This window comes from Hevea brasiliensis, chromosome 16 (assembly GCF_030052815.1).
Source record: "Hevea brasiliensis isolate MT/VB/25A 57/8 chromosome 16, ASM3005281v1, whole genome shotgun sequence".
In the NCBI taxonomy this organism is placed as follows: Eukaryota; Viridiplantae; Streptophyta; class Magnoliopsida; order Malpighiales; family Euphorbiaceae; genus Hevea; species Hevea brasiliensis.
Genome location: NC_079508.1, coordinates 42,996,529 through 43,002,528, shown reverse-complemented (window position 1 = coordinate 43,002,528; position 6,000 = coordinate 42,996,529).

The following is a 6,000-nucleotide window of genomic DNA, read 5'->3' as shown; positions in this document are numbered from 1 at the left end:
AATTTTGTCACCACCCATACCTAGCATCCCTCTAATCCTCTACCTATCAGTGGAAAACATGGCCCTGGGGGCAATGTTGGCACAAGAAGTAGAGAATCTGGAGAGAGCCATCTATTACATCAGTAAGAAACTCCTTGCTTATGAGGAGAATTATTCACTTATAGAAAGAACCTGTCTGGCTGTAGTATGGGCAACTAAGAAGTTAGGCATTACTTTCAGACTCATCGAGTTATTGTAGTATCCCGGATGGATCCTTTAAAGTACTTATTTGAAGTACCGACGCTACTTGGAAAATTGGCCAAATGGTTGGTCTTACTGTCTGAATTTGATATTGTGTATGAGACTCAAAAAACCATTAAAGGGCGTGTAGTGGCCGAATTTCTTTCTGAAAATCCAGTTAATGAAGGGGAAGAAGTCGAAACAGCCTTCCCGGATGAGAGTCTCAAGCTAGTAGAGGTCCAGCCATGGAAAATGTACTTTGATGGGGCCATGAATAAGAGCGGAGCCGGTATAGGGGTAGTTTTGGAAGCACCGAATGGAGAACAATTGTTAATATCAAAAAGGCTATGTTTCCCAACCACTAATAATATTGCAAAATATGAGGCTTGCATTTGTGGCCTGGAGGCATTAATAGCTGTTGGGGCTAAAAAAGTGGAGGTGTTCGGAGATTCAATGCTAGTGGTTTCCCATGTTAAAGGTGAATGGGAATTGAAAGAAGAAAAGTTGAGGCCATACCTGGAGTATGCTAAGAAACTATTATTTAGCTTTGAGGAAGTGACAATGAAGCACATGCCTAGAGCTCAGAACCAGATAGCTGATGCTCTAGCCACGCTGGCATCCTTATGGGAGAAGGGTGATCAGAAGCTGACCCAGCCAGTTATCTTGATGAGGAGTAGAATCCCATGCTATGAAGGGTTAATAATAGCACATTTAGATCTAGAAGATGAGATGAAATGGTATGAGGACATAAGAAGATATTTAGAGGTAAGAGAATACCCACAGTCAGCCAATAGTAGGGATAGAGCTACAATTCGTAGATTAGCCACTCAGTTCACTTTGGCTGGGGGGCAACTCTACAAAAGGTTCTTCGAAGGACTATTGCTCTTGTGTGTGACGAAAAAGCAGTCTGAGCAGATAATGGAGGAAGTACATGCAGGAGTGTGTGGTCCTCACATGAACGGAAGGGTATTAGCAGGCAAAATTTTAAGATTGGGCTATTACTGGTCTACCATGGATACTGACTGCGCTAAATTTGTGAAAAGATGCCATGAGTGCCAAATCCATGGGAATTTGAATCACCTACCGTCCAGTGAACTCTACAGCATGACTTCACCGTGGCCATTCTCAATATGGGGCATAGACATTATTGGGAAGATTTCTCCCACGGCTTCTAATGGCCATAGATTTATCACTGTGGCAATTGACTATTTCACCAAGTGGGTTGAAGCTGAATCTTATAAAGTAGTAGGGGCTAAGCAGATAAGTAAGTTTGTGCGAAAGAACTTGATTTGCAGGTTTGGGGTACCCTATGAGATAGTATCAGATAACGGCAACCAGTTCAAAGGTGATTTCTTAGAATTAATTACCGAATTCAAGATTAAGCATCACAAGTCCTCACCATACAGGCCACAGACTAATGGAGCAGTAGAAGCAGCAAATAAGAATGTGAAAACCATTCTGAGAAAAATGGTTGAAACCTATAAGGATTGGCCTGAGAAACTCCCTTATGCTCTTTGGGGTTATCGCACTACTACAAGAACATCCACAGGGGCAACTCCATTCTCTTTAGTGTATGGGACTGAGGCAGTGCTACCCATTGAGCTAGAGGTCAAATCCTTGAGAGTGATGCTAGAAGCTAAGATTCCGAAAAATGAGTGGGCCCAGAAAAGATATGAAGGACTAGCTTTGATTGATGAGAAGAGGATGCGAGCCTTGTATCATATGCAGGCTTATCAAAGGAAGATAGCAAGGGCCTTTAATAAGAAGGTGAAGCCAAGAAAGATCAAAGAGGGAGACATGGTTTTGAAACAAGCTCGGCCCATCCCTTTTGATCCAAGAGGAAAGTTTAAGCCAAACTGGGATGGTCCATACACAGTCAAAAAGATCTTGTTAGGAGGTGCTGTAAGAATATCAGACCTGGATGGGAATGAATTTCAAGAACCAGTCAACTTAGACAAGCTCAAACGGTACTTTGTGTGAGATAGGCCCGCTAGGCTGAAAATTTACAAAAGACGGTCTAGGCAAAAATAAGGGTCAAAGAAAAAAAAAAGAAAAGAAAAGAAAAAAAAATGCTAGATTGAAAACCTGCAAAAGGCAGTCTAGGCAAAAGGAGAGATGAGAGAAGATTTGGATGGAAAACCTAAAAAGGCCATTCGACAGGTTATAAAGCTTATTTCTAACTTTGGAAGGTTAGAAATTTGGCAAAACTAAATGTAAGAGGGAGTGATGGTGTACCTGAATAAATAAGGAAATTTTTATTGCATTGACTAGGAATGGGTTTTATTTAATTATGATCGTGAATGTTTGTGTCTTGAGGGATACATCAAATGATTAAGTAATTGAACTGCGTTGTTTTGATTTAATTTATGTCTTCTGAGCATGACAAGATAGGTACTTGATATGAATGTCCTGGTAATTGTCTAATTTCAAAAAAAAAAAAAAAAAAAAAAAAAGGGAGCTTGCTAGGTGGAAAACCCGGAAGGGCCACTTAGGCAAAAGTTAGAGCAAGCCCGCTGAGATGAAAATCCGAAAGGACATTTCAGGCAAAAGTTAGGGCACAGAGAATGGAGTTCATGGAAGAGAAATGAGTCAAGGCAGAAACCATGGGGGGAGAGAAGAAAAAGAAAAATCAGAGGGAAATTGTATTGTGACCTTAAGGAAGTCTTTTTTGGTGAACAATTCTTCTAAAAAACTTTGAGGCTATAAGAAAGTTTTTGCAAAAAGAGGTCCCCAGAGGACTAAGTTTTTTTAGAATCTCTAGCAAAATCAGCATGTCCATGATAGGAAGCAGCATACAAAAAGCACAAAAATCACAAAAAGAGTTTTGAGACCTAGTCATCTCAATTTTTTCAAATCATGAAATAGATATTTTTTGGTAAGTCCTTAGACGTTGTTTAGGGCGCACGACATAGTTGTGTAAGGCATAGAAGAACATGCATCAACATGTCATCTGTAGGTGTGTAAGGCGTAGAATAACATGCATCACCACAGTTTCAAGTGTCGAACTACGAGGGGGTCTGATTCTTCCTCAGGATAGCGAGGGGGATACGTAGGTAGTTTAGGACCGCGGTCCTAAATACGAACCGACAATATTTCATGACAGATATTTTTTGGTAAGTCCTTAGACGTTGTTTAGGGCATATGGCATAGTTGTGTAAGGCGTAGAAGAACACGCATTAACATGTCACCTGTAGGTGTGTAAGGCGTAGAAGAATATGCATCACCACAGTTTCAAGTGTTGAACTACGAGTGGGTCTGATTCTTCCTCAGGATAATGAGGGGGATACGTAGGTAGTTTAGGACTGCGGTCCTAAATACGAATCCACAATATTTCAAATCACATAGTTATCACTGTTATGAGACCGTAGCTAGTCTCATGACGCAGAGTATATTGACAGAGCAAGATACACTCATTTTTTACATGACACAGTTATTACTGTTATGAGACCGTAGCTAGTCTCATAATATAGAGTATGTCGACCGAGCAAGATATACTTAATTCTCATAGCCAATGTTTCATAGTTATTAGAAATTTGAGTTTCACTTTGACGAAACTTGAGCAATGCTTTCGCATTGATTTCAACTTTCGCCAAAGTGGGGGGCAAACTGTAGACCCTTATTTTGTGATGAGTATATGCATTGAGGCCGTGGGAAACCCGATGATGAAAAATTATATGACTATAAGATGTAATTGGAGGCATGGAGCTGAATTATTAATTCCGTGGCATGATCTTGAAAAAATAAAAATAATAATAAAGTTTTGGGGAACTTAATTTAATTAAATTTAAATAAAATTTTATTTTGTTTAAATTTAATATGGGTAGTTCTTAAATGGATCTAATTAAGTTTAATTGGGCTCTATGGGCCTAAGAAAGCCTAGTTAGGAATTTTAAATGGGACCCATTTAATTATTTTCTAAAAATTAAAATAACAAAATATCTCTTTCCTCCTTGGCCCCACTCTCTTCCTCATTCCCTATTGGTGCCTTCCATTTTTTCCTGTCTTCCTATTGGTTGAAACACCTCACCCATATCCCAGTCTTATTCAAATTCTGCAATCGTAGTTATTTAAGTCATCTAAACTTTATCACCCTAAGACTCCAAATCCTACCACACCTCTTCCTCATTCCCTATTGGTGCCTTCCATTTTTTCCTGTCTTCCTATTGGTTGAAACACCTCACCCATATCCCAGTCTTATTCGACTCGCAATTGTAGTTGTTTAAGTCATCTAAACTTTATCATCCTAAGACTCCAAACCCTATCACACCTCTCTCTCAAAACCCTATAAATACCCTACTAGAGAAGAGAAGAAGGGGAGGATGGGAGGAAAGAAGTAGAGAAAATTCAGAGCTATAAGAAATTTAGAGATATTTAAGACTCTTTGAGTTCTTCCTTATTATTTTTTTTTTCTTCAAGAAGATTTTCATACAAGATTTCTGGAAGGTCAGTTTTTATTGTTTTCTTTTCAAGATCTATGCCACACAATATTTTAATTCTATGCTCTTTGTCTTCAATTTATTTTATATGTTCATATAGATCATGTAATCATGTTTAATTTGAGGGGATACACAACTCTGTACATATTTAGTTTCTATCTCTCGTACTTTTATTATTTTTCTTTATTTTCTTTGTTTTTTTATTTACAAACAAAATTGGTAAGTAGCCCTAAGGTAAGTACCAAAGAGGGCATTTCTTGTGAGCTTATATGGAGCTAAACGGGAGTAAGCCAGGGATATCATTGCCATACTAGAAGAGAAGACCCTTTTTTAAGGGTAGCTTGCCCTAATGGCAACTGCATTTACCAACAAGTAAGTAGCTCTAAACTTCTCGAATAACCATTGGCATGAAATTGTAGTAATAATAGAACTTTCATTTGGTAAATTAAAAATTAACTTTGTTTTTAATTTAACTGACTTTTGCATGTAATTAATTTAAATAAATACTTTGTAAATTAAAATTAATCTTGTTTGTAAATTAAACTAATATTGGCATGTAAAATAAATTTAATTTAATACTTGGTAATTGTAAAATAAATTTGCATGTTAGAAATCTTTATTAGGTTGTGATTGTTTGGGACTTATGTGATATTAGAATAAATTACACATGTACATAATTAACTTAGTTCAATTATCCTTAGGGTAACTTGGTGAAAATTAATTAATTAGGTTAAATAGAAACATAGGGTTATTTGAAATTGAATTTGTTTGTAAATTAAATTCCCAATAATAAATTAATTTTAGTCATCTGGTAAATATCATTTAAATAATTAGCAACCCCATAGATAGGAATTACTTGTGCATGAAAATTGTGTGTAAACAACAACCCTTTTTGTGAATTACTTGCGTGTGTAGGATTAGAATTGCATTTTTTAGGATAAAGTTTAATAAAGGAATAATAAACAAGACTTCTAGAAACATTAGTAGAGGACTGGCACTCGAATTAACGAGGTTAGACCAGGCGTAAGGGGTGCCTAACACCTTCCCCTTACGTACCCACTATCCCGAACCTAGACATTGGGCTATGGTAATGACGGTTGTGGAAACTCTGCAAGGAGTAAGTTGCCATCCATGACCCTCGGAAGAAACACTGAATATGTCCCGGTTATTACTCGGGTGGCGACTCCTGTCTATCTATGCCTTCGTGGCATAAATCCTTAGTACCGTGGTAGTGTTATGGGAAGACGGTACTTACCAGTGGTTTGATTCTATTAGGATTGTATGAAGTGCATGTCTAGGAAATGCTGTCTAAGGAGGTGGTACTTAAGTGAGACCATTGTGACTC